General features: G+C 37.7%; 1 protein-coding gene and 1 long non-coding RNA gene across 7 annotated transcripts in view; one reads left to right on the plus strand and one right to left on the minus strand.

Moving 5' to 3' along the window:
* Positions 1-22272, plus strand: part of LOC131682921 (putative fatty acyl-CoA reductase CG5065) — an 833091-nt gene that overhangs the window by 173544 nt on the left and 637275 nt on the right. Inside the window, exon 1 of one of the 2 annotated variants that reach the window (XM_058964737.1) lies at positions 7461-7541. The exons of the other annotated variant lie outside the window; for it this stretch is intronic. The gene's annotated coding sequence lies outside the window, so the exon portion shown is untranslated. Of the gene's footprint in view, positions 1-7460; positions 7542-22272 lie in introns of those variants that run through there. 2 annotated transcript variants of the gene reach the window in all.
* On the minus strand, positions 12668-22266 carry LOC131682923 (uncharacterized). Of its 5 annotated transcripts, XR_009304261.1 has the most exons (6): positions 21946-22266; positions 21451-21874; positions 14098-14322; positions 13841-14015; positions 13477-13768; positions 12668-13419 (listed from the first exon to the last, which is right to left on the minus strand). It is a non-coding gene; the product is annotated as an uncharacterized LOC131682923 (long non-coding RNA). The 5 variants fall into 5 exon arrangements; XR_009304264.1 differs by having other exon boundaries at positions 13841-14322; positions 21816-21874; XR_009304260.1 differs by having other exon boundaries at positions 13841-14322.

Raw genomic sequence — 22272 nt, forward strand, 5'->3', positions numbered from 1 at the left:
CACTGTACGTCGCATCAACTGGAAAAAATACCGGAACTTTTCCACACGAGGGAAATCGAGAAAATTTGGCTTTTTCGACTGGATAACACCAAAAATTAACGTAAAAACCATCAAAAATTGTTTATCTGGCTCGAAGTGACCAAAACTGTTCGAAATTAGCTCAGTTGGATTGGTTTTTAGAGGTTTTCGGGTGCTTCAATAAAGACGCGTGTTTTCGTTATAAAGCGTTAATTTTTACTGGCCTGTTCAAAGAAATTGCTCATTTTTTATTCTCTCTCCTCTCTCTCAGCACTCGTGCCGAGGGGCTGATTTGACTGTCGTCGTGTGCTGCATCAACTTCTAAAATTCTGAAATTCCAAATTCTGGAATTCTAAAATTTTAAAATGCAAAGATTCTAAAATTCTACAATTTTAAAATCATAAAATTATGAAACTCTGAAAATTCTAAGATCCTGATATTTTAAAATTCTAATATTCTTAAACTATGAAATTCTAATATTCTACAAATCTGAAATTCTGAGATACTAAAATTCTAGAATTCTAAAATCTAGAATCCTGATATTCTAAAGTACTAAAATTCTTAAATTATAAAATTCTAATATTCTACAAATCCAAAGATTCTAAAATTCTAAAATTTTGGATTTCGAAAATTGTGAAATTCGACGATTCACAAATTCTGAAATTCCAGTATTTTAAAATTCTTATATTCTGAAATCCTAGAATTCAAAAATTAAAAAAATTAGAGATTCCTAATTTCGTCGTAACGCAATTTAATAGCATTTTTGTTTTTACTTTGTGCTACACCGATGTGCAAAAAAGAGATAAACTGATTACACTTAAGCTTGAACTACCAACTACACCGGTGTAGTGCACTGTCAAAAAAGAAAATGTTATACCTTACCACTATCCTCTGAGAGTAAATCAGTAAATTCCAGCTGCAGAATGTGTATGTTATTCTCCACCGGCTTACACTGCTACAATTTTTAACTATAGCCAACAACCAAATGGCGCAGGTGTTTTAAATAAGCATGCGACTCGTTCACCTTCCGTACTAACTCAATCAGGAACCAATTGAGCATTTCATTGTTAATATTTCATATCGAATCCTGGTCCCCTTGTTCCCCACTTGAAAGTCCTCGAATAGTTCAAAACAATGCTTGTTCACTGGCGATATGCAGTACCGGATTCTTGGTCAACTTCAGCAGTCTCAGAAAAGCCTTAAGTAGTCGTTTGGTAAAAAAATTTCTTATCACTGACAGCCAGATAGTCCAAACAGTGGGCGATATCCTCTTGGATTTTAGCTTTGTTGTAACCACACTGCAGAAGTGCCATGAAGGTTTTCATCAAAGTTGCTTCCATGCTTACAACGCTTTGATTAGTTTCCATTACCTCGGTGCCTTTAGGAGACGGTTCCGAGCTGAGCGGTAGTTTAGAGGTAGAACATATTACACAGACTTTTAATAGAGGCCGTTTGAAGCATTTAGCAAGCATGAGACATCTTTAAAACCTAGCCAGTTTTGCTGTTCGGGTCAGGCCAAAATCAGCTTACGATAGATGCATTGGTAGCCGCTAGAGTGGCCATGCCGATTTTCCAGATTTGTTGGTCAGAGCCAGCAGTTCCTTGATTTGCACCTCCAGCTTCCGCTCGTCACTGTTGAGGGGCAAAAGCACACCGTACACTTTCGCAATCAGTGCTCTGGTCGGTTCAAAGATTTCCTTCTTTGTTTTCTGTAGCCAACACTTCCGAAATATTGTTGACCAAAACGAACAAACCGGTTAGCAGCCAATGTTACCAAGGTGTCTCTAATCGAAGTATGCAATTCAACCGGTCTCTGTGCCAATGCATTGTATGCCGCGTAGTGTGCCTCATTGTTTTCTTCGGAACCTGTTCCGATCAGTTTTGAAATGCCAGTCAGCAGTACTTTGGATAGTTTATTAATAAAATCCGGCTGGCCACTGAGAAAAGCACTGCTTTAAATCAATAAATAAAAGTGAAAGCGGAACTCACTTTAACACTTCTGATTAATATTCTCTCCAAACTTCGAAAATGGCCTGATGCCTTTGGCAGCAGCGATCCAATTGCCGACATTTTAGTAGATGTTGAAAAAGCTTTCGTCGCGCACGGTGCTAACGGGACTCATTTTATTATCAGGAACTTCGGAACCGTCGCCAGAAAACAATGTGTAGATTGGTGCTGAAAAAACAATATAGGTTATGTTTCTTCAGTTTGCATAACCACTCACTACTTACGAGAAAATTTTGTTGTTCCACAACGGCCGGCGTTGCCACCAAGATCCGGGTGTCCGCCGAGCCACGAATCAAAGTGTTAAAGTTTCGGACTTAAAGAAAATGCCACCGATACCACCATACAACAAACGAACAATGCCTTTTTCAGCTGCTGCAGTTTCTCTGTCTTTAGGTGTTTACTGATTACTCGCTCATCCCGGGTGGAACTTCGCTGTCTTGTCCCATAGGTAAGAAGCAGGACATCCATAAGGATCGAAGGAAACTCTATGCGGCTTCCCGGATAATCCCAGCAACTCTTAACGATTCTCCTAGTTTTGGGGATTTTTATTTTCTGCGGTAGCGAGACAACCGACAACCAGTTTGCATTGAAAAAACTGACAATGAAAAAAAGGAAAAAACGCGTTGGTATTGAACCGAAAAATTGAAAGAGCGAGAAGGTGAATAATCCGAATAGCAGAAAATCACCCTCTCTTTCGCTCTAATGGCTTGGAACGGTAACGTCAAATGCAATCCGCCATATTGGAGCACGATGCGCGCGATTTTTGAGGCACTGGGTCGGTGAAGACAAATGAAGACATTTTATTATGAAATGTGAAGACATTGGAAAAATATAAGTGGTATCCTTGCTGGCAAGACTTCCATTTACATCTGAGACGATAAAATATAGGCGGAACTTTTACTCATAATCAGGGTTGCCACTATTTCCCAAAGAATATCTGGCAGATCATCTAAAAATGTCTGGCACAATCTGTCACTTAACAGCGACCCCAAAGTTATCGAAATGTATCAATCGATTTTTGATAAATTTGGGAAAATATGCCCCAAATTTCCAAAATGTGTGTGCAAACACTTCTATATTTCAAAAATCTGGCAGAATAAGAGGTTTGTCTTTTTATCTGGAAGCTGCAAAAAACTCTGGCTGTGCCAGATAAATCTGGCATAATGGCATCCCTGCTCATAATAGGTTACCTTGGACGCGCATTTATTTTCAGGTTTTATGACGCAGCCATTGTGCGTCACGATACCCTGGACGTAATGACGCACATTCGATTTTGGATGTTATGTCGCAGTGCAGACTCTTGACACTATGACGCACTTATAGTCTTGCAGAAGAACTGCGTCCTAATGTCCCAGGTCATAACATCCAAAAATAATGTGCGTCTTAATATCTGGGACATTGCGACGCACAATAATGCGTCATACGTTCCAAAAATAAATGTACGTATTGAAGTCCGCAATCATCCTAGTGTCGTGGTGTCCAGACTCTGTATTGAAGTCCGCAATCATCCTAGTGTCGTAACGTCCAGACCTAGGGGCAGATCACTTGTGATGCATTTTTAAAAATCAGCTAAATTAAATGCATTTTTTTCCATCAAAATAGAAATTTATAATGTATTTTGCGTTGCGTGCAATATATTTTGCGTTGCGTGTAAGACGTCAAAACCCTACAAAAAAATAGCCCTACATTCAACAAAACGTCGAACAAAGTGAAGCAGCGTAGGACGTTTGTTAAACAAACTTTTCTGCGAGGGAGTGCAAAGTTGATGCAAAAATAGAAATTAAATACATTTTTTCTAATTTGATACAAATTTGATATACATTTCTAGAGTGATCTGCCTAGGTCCAGACTCTGTACTGCGTCATAAATGCCGTAATTATATGATGTACCCGATACTGGGATGTTATGACGCAAAGGCATTGCATCATAAAGTCGAGAATTCACTTATAGTTTCGAACATTTTGACGCATAGGAGTAGCATCATAGCGTTCCTGCTCATAAAGAAGGGCGCGTCATAATATCTGTGACATAAATGCGTCATATTATCCTGGATTCTATAACACAATACCTCTGCGGCATAACATCCCTATATCAGTGTGTGCCCAGAATTTTCTCTCAAAGTGAATTTTGACCGTATGCTCATTGGCCCTTCTCAAAAAACGCGAGATATGAATCGCCAGATTTAATTATAAACACTCATACCCACTGAGAAGTCCAAAAAATTGTTTCAAAATCGTTCAACACGGGTCCAACGATGGACGTTCGTTGAACGGTTATTTGGACGATGTCCAAATTGGTACAACAAACGTCCTTCGTTGGACGATTTTGAAACCAACCGTTCTTAGAGGGTAGTAATAGACTCGCGGATATAAAAACCGCAAATCTGGCTACTAGAAAAACAAGCATGTTAAACTGACATCACCCAAAACTGTGCAAGCTCGAACGTGCTCGATTTTCTGTTTTTATCAAAATAATTTTTCAAGTGGTTCGATATATGAATCAAAAGAGAAGTTATACGCGTGACACCAAGCAACAAAAAATAAAGAAAAGCAATAAAAATATTCAATTTCTTCAAAAACGTAAAGTTGATGAAAAAGAACAAATAAAAACCTTTTTATGTAATTAGGTAGAACACAATAAATATCATTCTAAGTAACATTGTAAAATACTAATACGGACATAACAAGTGAAGCCTACTATGAATAACAAAATACATATTTAAAATAAAATAGCAATATTCCATGTTTGCGTTGTATGACGTCATGTTCGTTTGGCTCCTGGATTTCAACAGTTTTTTTTGGCTCAAAAAAAGTACCTTCGCAGGTCTATTACTATGAGTGTCTAAAGATTTGATCTGTGTAAATCTGGTTGCAGCTTTAAACTACCGACTAATCGACAGATTTAATTTTAGACGCACATATTAACCGCCCATAAGAGTCGGGGCAACAATTGGCCGATCAATTGGTTACACTTTCTCTTTCATAAAATGTTTGACAGTGCGCTTATTGGCGATTCTACATTGAAGCCTCCACAGATAGCGCAGGAAGCAAAGTGTTGCTGATTTGATTGTGTTCTGTTATAGTGCATATATTTTCTGTAAACATTGGTAAAAATAACTTTTAAACACCAAACCACCGATCAATTTGTAGATAATTGTTTATTAATCATCATTTTACAAGATGATGAGTAAACATCTTGCGAAAAGGTATAAAACATAGTGGTTTCTAATATTATTCGCAGAGCTATATGTGTGCTATTCCGAAATGTAATTTGTTGAGCACCGTACCCGAATAGAAATGTACAGTAACAAAACCATGATTTTCACTGCTACAGTACAGTAATTTTACAATAATTTACAGTAAGTTTTAGTATTATGCTACAATACAAAAACAATAAACATTAACGTTTTTACAGCAAATTTCAATGTGAAATAGACTTTAACAGTGAAAAAGTGGGGTGGTTATGTATCTTAACATTAAAAAAATCAATTTTTCCATACATCGTTTTCTCGAAAACAGTAAAATTGAATGTGAATGTACTGTATCAGTTTTTTGCTGAACAGTGAAATTTATTGTTACATGAGATTTTATTGTAAATCTACTGTGAGAACTTGGCATCGAACAATATTGAAACAGTAATAACTATAATATTTATTGTTTTATGATTGTTTGTAAGGCAAATGCTATTGTAAAATTCTATCCGGGTAGCCGCCGCAACATAATTTCCCGTTCTTCCTAAGTTAAGCTAAACCTTCATAAGATGGTGTAAATTCATGAAACTCTCCAGATCGCGCGAGGAAAGAATATAATCTTAATCTTCACTGAATCTCCTACGTAGTCCAAAATATGAAGGAGTTTGACATTGGTCAATCAGTACCAGTACCAATCACTACCAGGTCTTGGTTTCGAGTTGGAACTTTATTCATGGAACGATTTTTTATAACAACAATTATACCCCGATTACATTTCGAAGAAATGTATGGGCCAAATAGTCGCAAATGGCTGTAATTTCAGAATAATTGCAAATAAAACTAAATTTTTTACTCGTTTCATTCCTATTTTGGCAGTGGTAAGCTTTTTCCGAGAAGAAAATGAAGTTTTTGTTGTAAGCTAAGAGAAGAGAAGACAATCGCGTAGCCAATTTGATCCAGTCCTAACCTCAATATTGAACCAGCTTCTGATTGGTCATTTTGCCAGTCATGAGCGTTCATTATATTTACAAACGGGATGGAAAACAGTGCTGCTGAATCTATTCTGGCTATTTTTCATATGCATCAACATTTCGTGCAAATTGAATAAAAGACCTGAATGACGATATAGTTACGTGTATTGTTAAGAGAGACATGAATAAATATTTAATTTAATTTTTAAATGCAGCTAGCATTGTAAATTCTTGGTAGAGGTGCGATCTTTTAGGTACATTTATTTTCGGCAATTGTAATAAACATTCAAAGGGAATCTGGCAACGATGAACGCTTATTGTCTTCAGATTTACGGCAGGGCCAAGTCGAGAAAATTAAGAAGAGCAAGAAGCCTGTTGTCGTCTCTTCTCTTACACGCTCATCCAACATAACTCAAAAGTGAGTGGCCAGCCACTCAATTTCATAAAAAGTGCACATAGTCAAAAGGAGAGTTTTTCTCGCTTACTCAGTTTTGAGTTCGAGTTGAACAGGTCAACATTTGAGTACTTTTTACTCAAAAACAAAATATGAGAAATAACCACTCCAAATTTAGAATATAGCTATATGAAAATTCAACGTAATTTAAAATGTTATTTACCTGTACCTCCCGGCGTTAACACTATGTCTGGATCTCGGTCCATATATTCCGGGAGCTTTTCTTTCCTGAATATTCCCCCTTCCTAGATAGCATGCAGATCATAATCTCTTAGTAACGGCTGGATCTGAAAAAAATCAAAAGAAATTAGGTTAAAGCAAAAATAAAACTTGGCGAAACTTACGATTGATTTTCCTGAATGTTCCCGCGCCTTCCTGTTCACAGCAAGGTCTTTTTTTTAAGTTCTGGTCGACACCCAACTTTAGTCAATTGTTCAAAGTAATTTTTTCACCCAAAACTTTAAAACTTAACGGTTACTCAAGAGATGAGATAATTTCACTCAACTCAAAACTCATTTTTTGACAGTTTGCCTAGATTTTTGAATTTGAGTACTCGGAACTCAAATTTTGAGTAGTTCTGAATGAGCGTGTAGGTTGTAAGCTACGACTCACTTGCGGGTGAAAAAAGCAAACAACGCTATGCCAGTTCATGAGCTGAATCATAGGTGTCGCCTGACTAATTTTGGTTTTGCCGCAAATCGCTAATTGGCCGTTGACAAAAAAACACACAAGAAATTTACTTTCCCATCATTTTCATACTAGTATACCGTGAAGCTGGTATATTTTATGCTGTTTTGTTTATTTAACTTATGCTTTATATGGTTTTGACTGTCATAGTTTTTTTTCTCTTGATAAGTTTAATGTAGGTGTTTTTTAGCGTTTCTTTCTGTTCCTTTAGCAAGTAAGTAGATTTTTTTGGTGAATGGCAAGGGTTTTCTAAGGTATGCATCATTTTATCGACAGAACAAGTTCCATAAAATAATCACTGTTAAATTGTTTTTTTTTTATATTTTTAAAGCAATCCTTGGGAAGTTTTATTGAGTCGCTTCAATGAAAGATTCTCCTTGTATACTTTCTCTTGTTGATTGTGCGCTCGTTTCAACATTTATCTCTTAACTCTGCATAAAATTATCATCTTTCGATATGTTCTGGAAACGTGGAAAGTTTTATAATGACGTAATCATCGAAATAGAAACAGCTGCTCTCAATGTTATATAGATCCTATTGAAAATTTTCCCCAGAATGATTTGAGAATGAATGAATGTCACATTAATTATGCCCATTTGGATAAAAGGAATTTCGCGAAAATAGAAAGTGATTGCATTTGAATTGAATCTTTATGCGTCTTCCTAATATCCATAGCAAAAATAACCCGATTTATAGTACAACTAATCGGTGTAAAGTCAGACCGGACCAAATCGCAAAATCTTAAAAAAAAAGTGAGTCAATAATGCCACTGGATAACGAATTTCTTTCGCTACATTCGACTTTAGCCAGATTTGAAATACAATGCAAAGTCATATAGTTGCGTCTGGCTTAACACCAACCAACTGATAGTGAATTACCAATAAATTACAATTTCAAGGATTCAAATAATCCTATCTGCAAATGAATATACCTCTACCAGAAAGGTTTTCTACCAGAAAGGTTTTCTATAAATTTACGATCCATATCGAAATGTCGAAGCGACTGAGCAATTAACGGAAGACAAAGTAAACAAAAAGTAAGTAAACAATCGCATTATTAGATTTTGGGTTTGTGTTGATAGGTTTTGATTAATATCAAATGAATACATTTTATCGAAGAGCCTGTTTTATATGAATTGGGTTTAATACAAAACGGCTCAACACCCAAAAACTTATTTCAATACAAAAAATAAAAACAAAAGCGACTAAATTTTGCTAAAAAGTTTTTTAATATATAGGTAATTATGGTATATTTGGCCAAGAATTTATTTTATGGTGGCTTTGAGTTATTTTTTCGAAATCGAGAAAAATGTGATTTGAAGCTTTCGGTTACAAGTTACTGTGTGAAACCTTTACTGGAGACAACTTTAAAAAAATAATAATGCCGTCAATATCTGTTTAGTACTTACTATTGAATCTGAGACGGATTTTCAATACAAACAACAAAAGTGAATTCATTTTTATACGTCTGGTCTTATTTCTTACCTTTTTACCATTTTCACACTTTGGAAAGTTCAGTCCAGGTGATACGATAATAGCAGGATTTGGCGTTTTCTTGGTTTTATCTCGAGTTATATTTAACATGAGCTCAATGGCTTTTCTCTTCTTTGCGAATACTCATAATGATGATACACAATACATACGTCACTCTATCATTTACTGTCATACAATGATTTTCAGAAACTTCTTCTGTTTTACAGCGATTTTTTACCTGCAGTGAAATGGAACTGCAATCAATTGACTTAGGATGCGGCCATTTAACAAACACAACATTTAAAAATAACTCTTTGACTTAATATGCGTTTGAGCACCTGCTGAAGTCAGTAAAAAAATATTTTGCAAATGAATTAAATACAAATATACTTGGATGAGTTTTAATAGTAATGTTTAGAGAGTCACTTCAAGCTTTTTACAGCCGATTTGTAGATTTTACTTCGAAACCAACAAACTTTTGTTAACTTTAACATTTTAGAAGCAAACTTGTCAACGTATCCTTTCCAACCAAAGCAATAGTTAAATTTGCGTTGCAAATTTTTGTTTTTCTTTTTGCTGTCTTTCTGTTAAGCTAACTAACAGCTTTCAAAAACAACAATTTTTTTAACAAACTGGTGATGCGAAATTCAACAGTGCACTTAGTTGTACCAACAATTTTTAGTTGAAACAGTCAAATCAAAAATCAACAAATGCAATATTCAATTTTTGCGATTGCGGGGTTTTCCGTGCAGCTAGATTTTCTTTCGTTATAGCAGTCTGTTTATCAATTTAGAATAATCAAAATTATCACTTCATCAATTTTTTTTGCGGCGCGGTTGCGGTAAAACCGCGCGGTAAAAGCTCTTTCACGCACCGCATCTGCGGGAAAAAGTGTCTCACCGCACCGCAAATTTTGCGGTGCAGGTGCGGTAAATACCGCGCGGTTGCGGTAATTACCGCAACCGCGACGATCCGTATTTAACAATATAATAATTTAGGGTGTTGTTGAAGAACATAATCGAAAAAAATGAGCGAAAAAGAGAAGGAAAAAGAATCCAAAAAATGCTCCGGAGCGAAAACGTGATCGTCGCACAGCTATGCAATCACTTTAACCGGAATGCACAAACTTCAGTTACACAAGTTACGACAAGGACACCAAGTAAATCATTTTCGAGTACAAAACCAGACGCGCAGGTTTCATGATTTTTCATATTATTTGCCACTACCTCATTTTTTTAATCTGATGACGTCAATGGATTTCATTTATTATTTGTGTTATTAATTTTTCTATAATTTGCAGTATTCATCCTCTTCAAATAAATGTTGAATCGCCTGATTTTCTAGGTGTGTACATTGTTTTATTTAATCTCGAATATAGTGACCTATTGTACTCCCAGAATACTTCCACATCGAAGAAAGTGCCTTTGCCTTATTGGATTTAACTTGAAAAATATTTAGCCTTGCATAAAATCATTATTTCCAAAACGTTGCCAGGCCAGGTGTATAACTTTTCCAACGAGTGCTTGTTTGCTAAAATAAGTGCAAAAATGCCATCGCACGAGCTCGCCAAAATACAGTGACACAATCTCATATTCGTACACCTCTAGTGTTTATGCTTAATATTATTTCATAAATGTTTGCGCTATTTAATATAGGTATTGTTTTACAAATGTGGTAGTAGAATCATCACCTGTCATTTTCTTATCATTTGTAATCTAAAGTGTGCAAGTTTCCGTACACTACACATAAAAAATCATGACTTGGTGTGAAAATGGCACAATTTCATATTCGTACACTTTTTAAAAGTCAATTAATTTGTCAATTTTAAGGCCTGTTATTTCTTTATTTTTTGAATTACTCGGTCACCTTTCTGAATTCCCTACAACTATTTGCGTAATAAACTAGTAAAACCTTAGTCTTTCGAAACATACCGATAAATGTTTAAAAAACTTTATGGTTTTGCAGTAATAAGCGAAAGAGAAAGCGAAAAAAGAGGGATCTCATTTGCAGATTGCCCCTATTGAGAAAAAAGTCCACTTTTAATTTTGAAGACAAATTTTTGCGGATGTCATCACTGATTTCTAGCAGAATTCTGGCTCAAAATCAAAAACCGATTCAGAATCCTCTTCGGTGAAGACAAATGAAGACATTTTATTATGAAATGTGAAGACATTGGAAAAATATAAGTGGTATCCTTGCTGGCAAGACTTCCATTTACATCTGAGACGATAAAATATAGGTGGAACTTTTACTCATAATCAGGGTTGCCACTATTTCCCAAAGAATATCTGGCAGATCATCTAAAAATGTCTGGCACAATCTGTCACTTAACAGCGACCCCAAAGTTATCGAAATGTATCAATCGATTTTTGATAAATTTGGGAAAATATGCCCCAAATTTTCAAAATGTGTGTGCAAACACTTCTATATTTCAAAAATCTGGCAGAATAAGAGGTTTGTCTTTTTATCTGGAAGCTGCAAAAAACTCTGGCTGTGCCAGATAAATCTGGCATAATGGCATCCCTGCTCATAATAGGTTACCTTGGACGCGCATTTATTTTCAGGTTTTATGACGCAGCCATTGTGCGTCACGATACCCTGGACGTAATGACGCACATTCGATTTTGGATGTTATGTCGCAGTGCAGACTCTTGGCACTATGACGCACTTATAGTCTTGTAGAAGAACTGCGTCCTAATGTCCCAGGCCATAACATCCAAAAATAATGTGCGTCTTAATATCTGGGACATTGCGACGCACAATAATGCGTCATACGTTCCAAAAATAAATGTACGTATTGAAGTCCGCAATCATCCTAGTGTCGTAATGTCCAGACTCTGTATTGAAGTCCGCAATCATCCTAGTGTCGTAATGTCCAGACCTAGGGGCAGATCACTTGTGATGCATTTTTAAAAATCAGCTAAATTAAATGCATTTTTTTTCCATCAAAATAGAAATTTATAATGTATTTTGCGTTGCGTGCAATATATTTTGCGTTGCGTGTAAGACGTCAAAACCCTACAAAAAAATAGCCCTACATTCAACAAAACGTCGAACAAAGTGAAGCAGCGTAGGACGTTTGTTAAACAAACTTTTCTGCGAGGGAGTGCAAAGTTGATGCAAAAATAGAAATTAAATACATTTTTTCTAATTTGATACAAATTTGATATACATTTCTAGAGTGATCTGCCCCTAGGTCCAGACTCTGTACTGCGTCATAAATGCCGTAATTATATGATGTACCCGATACTGGGATGTTATGACGCAAAGGCATTGCATCATAAAGTCGAGGATTCACTTATAGTTTCGAACATTTTGACGCATAGGAGCAGCATCATAGCGTTCCTGCTCATAAAGAAGGGCGCGTCATAATATCTGTGACATAAATGCGTCATATTATCCTGGATTCTATAACACAATACCTCTGCGGCATAACATCCCTATATCAGTGTGTGCCCAGAATTTTCTCTCAAAGTGAATTTTGACCGTATGCTCATTGGCCCTTCTCAAAAAACACGCGAGATATAAATCGCCACCCAGTAAATTTTGTAGAGCTCAATCGGCCCGTTTATCAGGCCGATGATCGGGCCGACTAAGCCCGATAACGGGCCGATCAGAGCAGGATATCGGGTTTATATCCTGCAATTTTGCACCATTTGCATAAACCGCGTCAACCTTCGAATATGCCAAACGCGTCGACGTAATCGGACCGACGTGAGCCCGATGTAGAACTATAGAAAATCGGGCGATCGTCGTGCTCATTATTTTCGTTTTCTTCCTCTTATTTTAAACCTTCGGGTTTTCTTTTTTTTCAAATAAAAACAAAAACAGCAATATTTTTTTGTTTCAAAATTTTTATTAGCGCCAGGACATTATATTTGTTAAACAATGTTAGCTTTAGTGGCGGATATTCCATCAGAGGCGGTTGAAACTTCGGAACAATTCTCGTAATCTGTGACAAAGGAGCGGAATCAATTCTACTTAATTTTGCCGGTTTGCTCGATTCAATCATGCTAACTGGAACCGTCGTATTCAATGTTGCCGGCGTCGAGAAAGACATCCACATTTAATCGTGCCGGTCGGGGCGCTACGTGTTCCACTTTCGGAGTGTTCATCACCAGGCTCGAGGCTATACTACATAATTTCTTCGTCTGCAGCTGCTGATTCGCCGACCCTCGACACGGGTGCGAAGCCGTGTATGTAATTTCCCGAGCTTGCTTCGTACAAGCTGCGCCTGAATCAACCTCCGATAGTTCCTTACATTGTTTCTTAATCCAATCGGCATCCAGTTCTGTCGAAGGCGCAATCACACTATTTTCCGCATCAATCTCATCCTCGTGTCTATGTGTTCGGACCATCTTCAGATGAGGTTCCGCCGGAATGAGCAACGATCCCTCCCGTTCCACCTTGTGTCAGCCTGAAACACGGAGTTCTCTGACGGGGCAATCCGAACCAATGGGAGCTATCGAAGAATTGTTTCTCCTCCACCACACATGAAATTGACCCGGCATCGAGTACAGGCTAGTCATCGATTGACTCCTATTTAACGGCGTTTGCGATTTGTCGTGGTACTTTACCAACCGATTAACCAATCCTCGGCTCTGAACATCCGTATAAATCCTGCAAAATTAAACTTGAATTAGAACCTATAAAGGACGTGTAAACTTGCATACTCACTTAGGAACAATCAATCGATCCACAGACGCCGTTCAGCTGCTTCTAAAATTTGTCCTGCTATTTTGCAACGGAGAGGTAGGCTTCTTTTCCCAACTCCAACCTGTCGTACCGGACTGCCGTAAAGATTCCCCCGGATACCGCTGCTGTCCAGCTGTGTCGACTCTGCCATCGGACTTCTCAGCTTTCTTCTCAAATTTCTACTGCTCAGTTCCCCTCGGGCACCGCCGCTGCCAGCGATCCCTCCACTAGCAAAGGCGAACGACGTGTATCGGCTGCCGTTGTGGTTCATTTCCTGGAAAGAAAAAAAAGTTTGGTAATTGATAATCCAAGAATTACATTTCTGATTCACACCACACAAACTAACCACGAAATAATTATGCAGCCATTAGATTATTAGTGGTTCAATTGGAGCTCAAGCTCCGGAGTAACACTTAAATGTTTCGACCACTACCAATCGTCCTATAGCTCGGTGCTGGTCGTATCCTTCCGAGTTTTGTGCAATTTCCATAATGCAAGGATATAAAAGACGACGGTTTGTGCTATTCAAGGAAGTCAGATTGCCAGGTGATACAGACTATTACTATACTGAAAGTTTTTCTATCCGACAAAGTTTATCGTTACCATTAATTTGAAATATTTAGACGATCGCAAAACCTTGAAACTCGGAAAGCATTTGGACTCGAACGAGTTTGCATGACACTGGTTTCTGGGCAGGTTAATGTGTCTGGATTAGTGTCCAGGGTGGACTATCATGGAGATCAGGTGTAAACAATGCTACCAAAAAAAATCCTGAATAAGTGTCACGAAAACAAATAAATTACCGAATGCCATGATCACGTTCAACACCTGAAAAAAAACAAATCTGTGAATAAATTTGAATAGATTATACGAATAATACGGTGCTCTGTTTTGACTGTTTATCTAAGGGATCAGATTGGATTGACCTAGATTATCGGGGTCTGATGGGGTGGTAGTCTGAGGGGACTGGTGGAGAGGGATCTGAGGGGGTTTAACGAGTTGGGGTTAGGACATGCGGTGCGATATGTGGGGGAGTAACCCTTCGTCACACACTCCAGTTAAAACCCAGAGTACATTTTTGTCGAGAGTTGTCCTACTGGAGCAGTAGAGCTAGGGTCTCGACAGGTCTCCCAACAATACAATTGAAAACGAGACGGGAAATGTTACCCACTAAACTGCTTAAGGCCAATTACAGTGGACCGTTATTCTGAATGTGATATTCATTTTACGGTTCAGATATGTGCGGGCGTAGGGAGTTCGCGATTGCGTGTATCATAGTGAAGGGTTTAGGCGTTTGTACATTAACGTTTTCGATTGCATGAGTTTCTATGTCGCGTGTGCTAACGTGTATGTAACTTCGCGTGTATAAATTATATTTTATGACCCTGTGCCTTTCGCATATTCGCATGTGTTCTTGGATGATCGCGGACCGTGAATTAGATATGTAATTTTTGGTGTAAGGTTCAGATGCAAGAAGAAAGTGAGTTTTTCCATATCACTACAGTTCACTAGTGTCGCCATGGAACGTGTTGTCTAGTGGATATGAACGACCAAAAATAAAAGTCGCAAGGATAGAACATGCTTCGTAAAACCCGCTTCAAATGTACTTCAAGCATAAAAATCGAACTGAGGTTCTCCCCTGTAAGAGTCGAATTAAATAACCTTCAGTATAAAAACCGAAAAAATATAACCGATTCATACAAAGTAGTTTTTAGCCGACTTTTTATCTTGAACGTCGCGATATACGGATACTCCTGCATACGAATTATTTAATTTTAACCGGTTTTTAAACTGGAGGTTCATCCTTGTCGAGTTTTGCGGTTGATAACTTTTTTAGCGTTTCTTATGCTGAAGGATCTCAGTCCGATTCTTACGCTTGAAGTTTATTTCTGATCTTTACATTCTAATAGCGGGTTTAATAAAACATTTTCTGTCCTTTTGAGTTTTATTTTCCGTTGTTCATATGGGCGTTATTTTTTGCATGTAACTAAATGTATGAAGTTAAGGGACCCACGTAGACCGAAATTTGAGATTTTTTGAACCCAGCACCCCCCTCCCCCTAGTAGACACAAGTAGACTTTTGCCAACCCCCTCCTCCTCTTAAGGCTAAGTAGACTTTTCGATATTTTTATTTGTGGAAAATATGAAAATAGCAAGAAGCACATTATAACGTACAAATAAAAATTTAACCTGAGACGTTCAGATTTATTTCAAGCTTTTCAAATATTAAGAACAAAAACAAATTTTTTTTTTTTTTTTATTTTTTTATCCCTTTATGGGCAGCTAGGGCCGAGGGTAGTGGCTAGCGGGTTTCATACATCCTTGACCTGACGGACAAAGCTATGGTGCCTTGAACACAGGCAACGCAGATCCAAGGCCATCATTGAAATGATAAGTTCTGCGTTTGAGATGTACTTCCCCCGGTTGCCAGACGAATACCTGTAATTATTACTTGTTGCTTTGTATGTATGAATCTAATGTTCAGTCCTGGGTGGTGTATGCGTGGAAGGTGTGGTTTTTGGCGTTCGAGTCCAGGAGTGCATATCTGTCTGGGTTAGCGTGGGCGTTTCCTAATTGTGTAATAGTGTGATCGCTAAAGGCTCGAGCATATGAATGCCAGCGTGTCTCCAACTTTGCGTGCATAAATCCGGTTTTAGATCCGTGTTGCCATTCGCACATTCACGTATATTCTCGAACGATCGCGCGCGGACCGTGAATCTAATAATTAATTTTCAGTGTATGGTCGAGAAACGTGTTGTCTAGTGAATATGAGCATCATTCTCGATCGGTCCAACTGAAGGCATGAGTCTAGGCTGATCGAGAATAGAGAATTCCGAACGTAGCCGTTCTATGATCGCGCGAGTGGTGGGTTAATGCTTGAGACCGCGGTTGTAAAGTTATAGGTGCTGAAAAGTTCACTTAAGTAAAGGGATGTTGGCGGAATTGCGAGCGTAGGTGTGTGTGGATGATTGAAATTGTAATGTAAGTTCGCGTTTTTGACCAAGTTTGTGTTATCGCGAAAGTTAGGGGCGTTTGCACGTTTTGGATGTGAATGTATATGGGAGAATATCCAATTGACTGTGCTAGTGAATATCAGTATGACCCCAACTCAAGATACAGTAATAAAAGGAAAAATAACATGCCGAATATTTCTTTTTTTAGGTCAATAACCGTGCATTGAAGAATGCTCAAAAACTCTGAACTAGGCCCCGTCGAGTCCAGTCTGTCCGTCTCGTCCTGTCGTGTCTGGGGTTTCCAGGTTACATGCATTCACCAGATGAGACTAGCTTATGTCAGCTTATTTGTGCACTGGTTTCGTAGAATCGAGGCGATCATCGAAATGATAGATCCTACGAGTGAATGCACTTGGCCCAGTCACCTGTCAAGCATTTGTGTATTTGTGTGTGTTGAGATATGTGTGGAGCCTGTAAATAATATTTTAATACGAATATTTCATACTTTAAAACAAGAAATGTGTAATATACTACTTGCAGTTTGTTGATCGTTCCTACTTATCTGATACCATCGAGTATGAGAATACATATCCATTGTTCTAAAACCTGGCGACGTCCGATGGCAGAGAAGAATCATTGTTGGCAGCAATGTTGCTCTTCTTGGATGTATGAGCTCAAAAAGGTCATCACAAGAAAATAACGCATGAGACCGAAAATAAATAAAAAAAAAAATAAAGAGGAGTTAGTATTGTTATTGAGTATTAATAATATGCCGATTTTTTTTTCGAGAGTTGTCCTACTGGAACTGTAGAGCTAATTGATTTAATTAAGGCATGGACCTAGACTTCTGGAATCAGGGATAGAGACTTCTGGACGCGAACGATTCATGAATGCGCGAGTGCGGGGGACTGTAGGTTCACGCTTGAGATTGCGTTTGAGTGATTACAAGTGCCGAGACATTCATATTATCACCGGGATGTTATAATGTCTGGAAGAGCGCGAGTATAGGTTGCGTGGATGGTCGCGAAGGGCTCTAGCATTTTGATATTTTTTTTTGTCGAGTGTATGTGACTTTGCATTCGATTTCCATGTAGTTTCGCGCGAACACGGGCATTAGGGATCTTTAATTTGGAAAAATTGTGCCAGTTTTTCATATGTATTGGTAGCGGGTGTCCTTACGAGTACACTCATATCATTCTTAAACCTTAGTTATTCTTTTATGATTTTTAAATTTAAAAAAACCAAATTAAACTCAACCAGCAAACTGACAGTTGTCCTACTAAATGACGTATCTGCAAATATCTCGTTCGCCTCATTGTTAACCGGGACAGCACCCCACACAGCATGATCTGGCACTTTGTCAATCCGCTTGCAACCTGCCATCCCAAGTTTCATCTGCAAACTATGGTAAATCTGATAAGTCAACCTATAGGGTCGTGCAAGTCGCATGGGTTTGGATGTGTTATTGTCTTAAAAGGAAACAAACTAAAAAATGTTTTTTTCAATGGTTTCGGGCCAAAAAATTGAAAAAGGACTGAGATATTAACTCACGGTACTAATCTGCATCAGAATATGCCTTAACCCGCACACCCCTAAAGATCCCTTTTGGAGGTTCACTCTCGAGACCGGGATTGTTAATTTATAAGTGCTAAACCATTCACTTAGTCACCAGGGTGTTATACTTTTTACGAGATCGTGGGTGTAGTCGTGCGTGGATGATCGAGAAGGACTCGAGCGTTTGTATGTGGACGTTTTTGTCGCGTGTGCTAGTATGTAACTTCGCGTGGACACATTATTTTTATAAGCGTGTGGCCGTTCGCATGTTCGCGTATTCTTCAACGATCGCAATGGACGTCTTGTCTAGTTTTTATTTCTATTGGTCCAACTAAAGGCATGAATTTGGGCTGCTATGATCAAGGGCGGAGACTTCCGGACGTGACCGATTCATGATTGCGCGAGCTTAGGTTCTTAGGTTCCAACGTTCACCTAATCAATCGGGGTGTTTGAATATTGGCGAGATCGCGGGCGTTCGTATTTGTGACCAGGTTTGTGTTATCGCGTAGACCACGTTTGTACGTTTGAAATGAGGTGCCTGCAGAGAGAATTGGGCCCTAAACCCACATTGTATATTATTTGACCATGGTAGTGGATAATAAAGGTCGCCAAGTTAAGTACTAAAATTGATCACAATGTTGCTTAACTAAAAAGAAAATAATCGTATCCCAAGTTTATGTGATATAATCACTGTATTACTGCTTTGGTGAAAAAGCCCCCGGACCACATCAAGGTACAGTATCATGCCGAGGGAAATATTAAGAACAAAAACAAATATTGATGAATAAAGCTTTTGACATTGGTTTTTTGTGTACTACTGCTCAAATCAATTGGTATCAATTTAAGGAAATATAAAATCAAAATATTTTTCTCCGAAATACAAGACTTGTATGTCGAATTTTATAAATTTCTTACAGATTTGAGAAAGGTTTCCGTTTTAATTTCACTATACTATAAGTTGGACTTATAAGAACACCGTGTAGTATGTAATTCAATACAAGTGTGAATTTAAAAGTGCTTTCAAATATTTGTATAGCTAAATACTTCTTTTCTAAGTAAGTCACACAAGAATGTTTCAAAAGATATATTGCTATAACTAATTCAAGTCTAGCTGAAATTCTACTTTTACCAACAGTGCGTGATTGCTAAGCTAGCAAGCACTTTTTGAGCATTAGTGGAGCGCAAAAATTGATGAACTTTAGGTAACAATTTGAAATTATACTGTCGATGTTAAATATTATCTAGACTGAAATATTTAACTAAAATGCACGCAAAATTTCAAATTTTGTAACAAATTTCAATATTTCTAAGATAATAGTATAATCTGAATTGTCTTATTCGATTAAGGGGACGAAACTATCCCAATCTTTCCGAAAATATCTATTTTTCTTATGTAATCGTCATATCACCTAAGTAAGTATTATCGCTAAGTATTAAACCTTAACTCCGAATATTTATATAGTAGAATCGGATTGCACGGATTTGCGCCGGGTCAAAACGTAAAATTTAACGGGTGTTTCAAGATTTTGAAATTAGTGTAAACGATTGCAAAAGAAATTTCAAGCTGATTAACTCGAATGAACGCTTTGTTGTAGAAGTTTAACTACACAGCTTGAGTCACCAAAATTATTAAATTAAAAATTTAAAAAATCAGACCACCTGTTGTCAAAAATCGGGCGTTTCTTGTTAGCATGGTGGTTTTAATGTTTAACTTTGACCATTTTTGAACTTTAACTGGTTCATACATTTAATGGTCCATGCGTGTCTGCTAGTGGTGTCTGAGATGATAATTCACGACTTGATTTTACAGTCAAAACTTCTACGGAGAGGAATTTTGGGAGATCGTCTTTAGAACTGTCATTTTGTGTTATTCCTAGAATTTTTTCATGAGATTAAAACTATATCTAAATATACGCAAGAAAGGTTGTTGCTTTGTCCAATTACGTGGGTTCTGGGTTGAGTGGTTGCCTAAAGAGAAGTTACCTCAATAGTGTACTAGCTTCGAAGTGTCTGCATAAATACATCTAGCTGAATCGACTAGTATGTTGAACACAATTCGCGTAAGGCAATGTAAGTCTCCGGATCGGCTCATGCCTCGACAGGTTCCAATATTAGCGTGAGACGTGTGCAGAGTACACAGCAAAGGACTTATAACGAGATAGCAACACCTGATAAGTAGAAAAAATACAATCACAAATACAGTAAACCAAAGTCGGCCAAGGAACGCTGCCATGATGGCCGTGAAAGGAAAATGCATCAAGTTGGGTGGTATCTGCGGACCGGTTAATGTTGTGAAATGTTTCAATAGAAACGACAATAGTTGAAAACCAAGATCATACCTCCACCCTTTTCGGTCAAACCAAACACTGTTGCGAATATATTTTGCTTAATTGGCGATTCTACGTTGAAACCGCTCGCAGAAAGCGCTGGAAGGAAAGTGTTACTGATTTGATTCTGTTCTGTCATAGTGCATATATTTTCTGTAAACATTGGTAAAAAATGACTTTTAAGCACCAAATTACCGATCAATATGTTGATAATTATTTATGAAAATGAAGGAAAACCATCATTTTATAAGATAACGAGTAAACATCTTGCGAAGAGTGTAAAACATAGTGGTTTCTAATATTATTCGCAGAGCTATATGCGCGCTGTTTGGAAATGTAATTTGTTGAGCACCGTAGCCGCCGCAACAGCATTTCCCGTTCGTCCTAAGTCAAGCTAAACCTTCATGAGATGGTGTAAATTCATGAAACTCTCCAGATCAGGCGAGGAAAGAATATATCCGGCTAATAGGAAAGTGTCAGCTTTGTATCATGCACAGCCGATCCTTCTCTCCGATAGTCTTCACTGAATCTCCTACGTAGTTCAAAATATGAAGGAGTTTGACATTGGTACTGATTGGGTCTCGGTTTCGAGTTGGAACTTTATTTATGGAACGATTTTTCATAACCACAATAATACCCCGATTACATTTCGAAGAAATGTATGAGTGAAATAGTTGCAAATGGCTGTAATTTCAGAATAATTGCAAATAAAACTAAATTTCTTACTAGTTTCATTCATATTTTGGCAGTGGTAAGCTTTTTCCGAGAAGATAATGAAGATTTTGTTGTAAGCTACGACTCACTTACGGGTGAAAAAAAGCAAACTGTATCACTTTGCCAGTTCATGAGCTGAATCATAGGTGTCGCATGACTAATTTTGGCTTTGCCGCAAATCGCCAATAGCGTTCGTGTTTCTAGCTGGTGGTGCACCGGTGTAGTGTAAAAAAGAAGTCTGATTATACGCTATTTTGTATAAATCTAGCACCTACTATGCCGATGTAGAATCTGTCCAAAACGAAAATAAAATACTATGAGGAGCTACTAGAGCTTTAAAAATGTCACAACAACGATATCTGCTACACATAAGGTAATTTTTAACGGAAAAAATTGATGTTACTTACAGCAATGGCAGCGAGTGGAGGAGCACTAAATAAAATTTTTGGATCGGGTTCTATAGTACATAAAATGGCATACGATTCATCAGTAACTAAGTCTACAGTCATATTTTTTTCGTATGCCGGATCTTGTGGGTGGCTCCACTTGCGGTGCAGCATTTATCCTTACACAAGTAGCCCTGACAACACCATTTTGCGCTGAAGCTGCACCGATAATATATCCTACAAATTTCTATTTATAGATATTTTAATCGCACGTATGACACTGTCAAATACGACATCCGAGTAGATAAGTTGACGAGTATTTACGAAATTCTCGACAAAAATTTCACCGAATTGGAATTGCACGAATCTGTGCAGTCAAATTCTACCTCTAGTGGAATTCCTTGAATACACAGAGGTATATAATCGGTCATTTCCAAGAATATCTCTGCAAAAAGAATATTCTGATTAAGTAAACTAACCTGGTCAGTTATGGTTGGCTGATTTGTCAAAACTTACCCTTGTTCTGCTGACTAAAAATCTTCCCTACAGAATTCAAACGTTTTCCATTGCACAAAACTGAGAAAAATCTAATATCTTCCGAAACTGGACAACTCAGTGACTTGCAGGCGAACGGAATTTTATCAACATGCTGCAGCTGGGAAAATTTCCAATCACACTTGCACCGGAACATGTTATTTTCAACGGTCGCTGCGATATAAAATAAAGCAGCCACAATCCACGAATTTGTTATCTTTATCCCGATATTTCTTCACGGCAAAGCAGCAAAAGAAAAAAAATTACGAACTTAACACTACGCGCGGAATTGGAAAAAGTGAAAACAAG

This window comes from Topomyia yanbarensis, chromosome 2 (assembly GCF_030247195.1).
Source record: "Topomyia yanbarensis strain Yona2022 chromosome 2, ASM3024719v1, whole genome shotgun sequence".
Taxonomy (NCBI): Eukaryota; Metazoa; Arthropoda; class Insecta; order Diptera; family Culicidae; genus Topomyia; species Topomyia yanbarensis.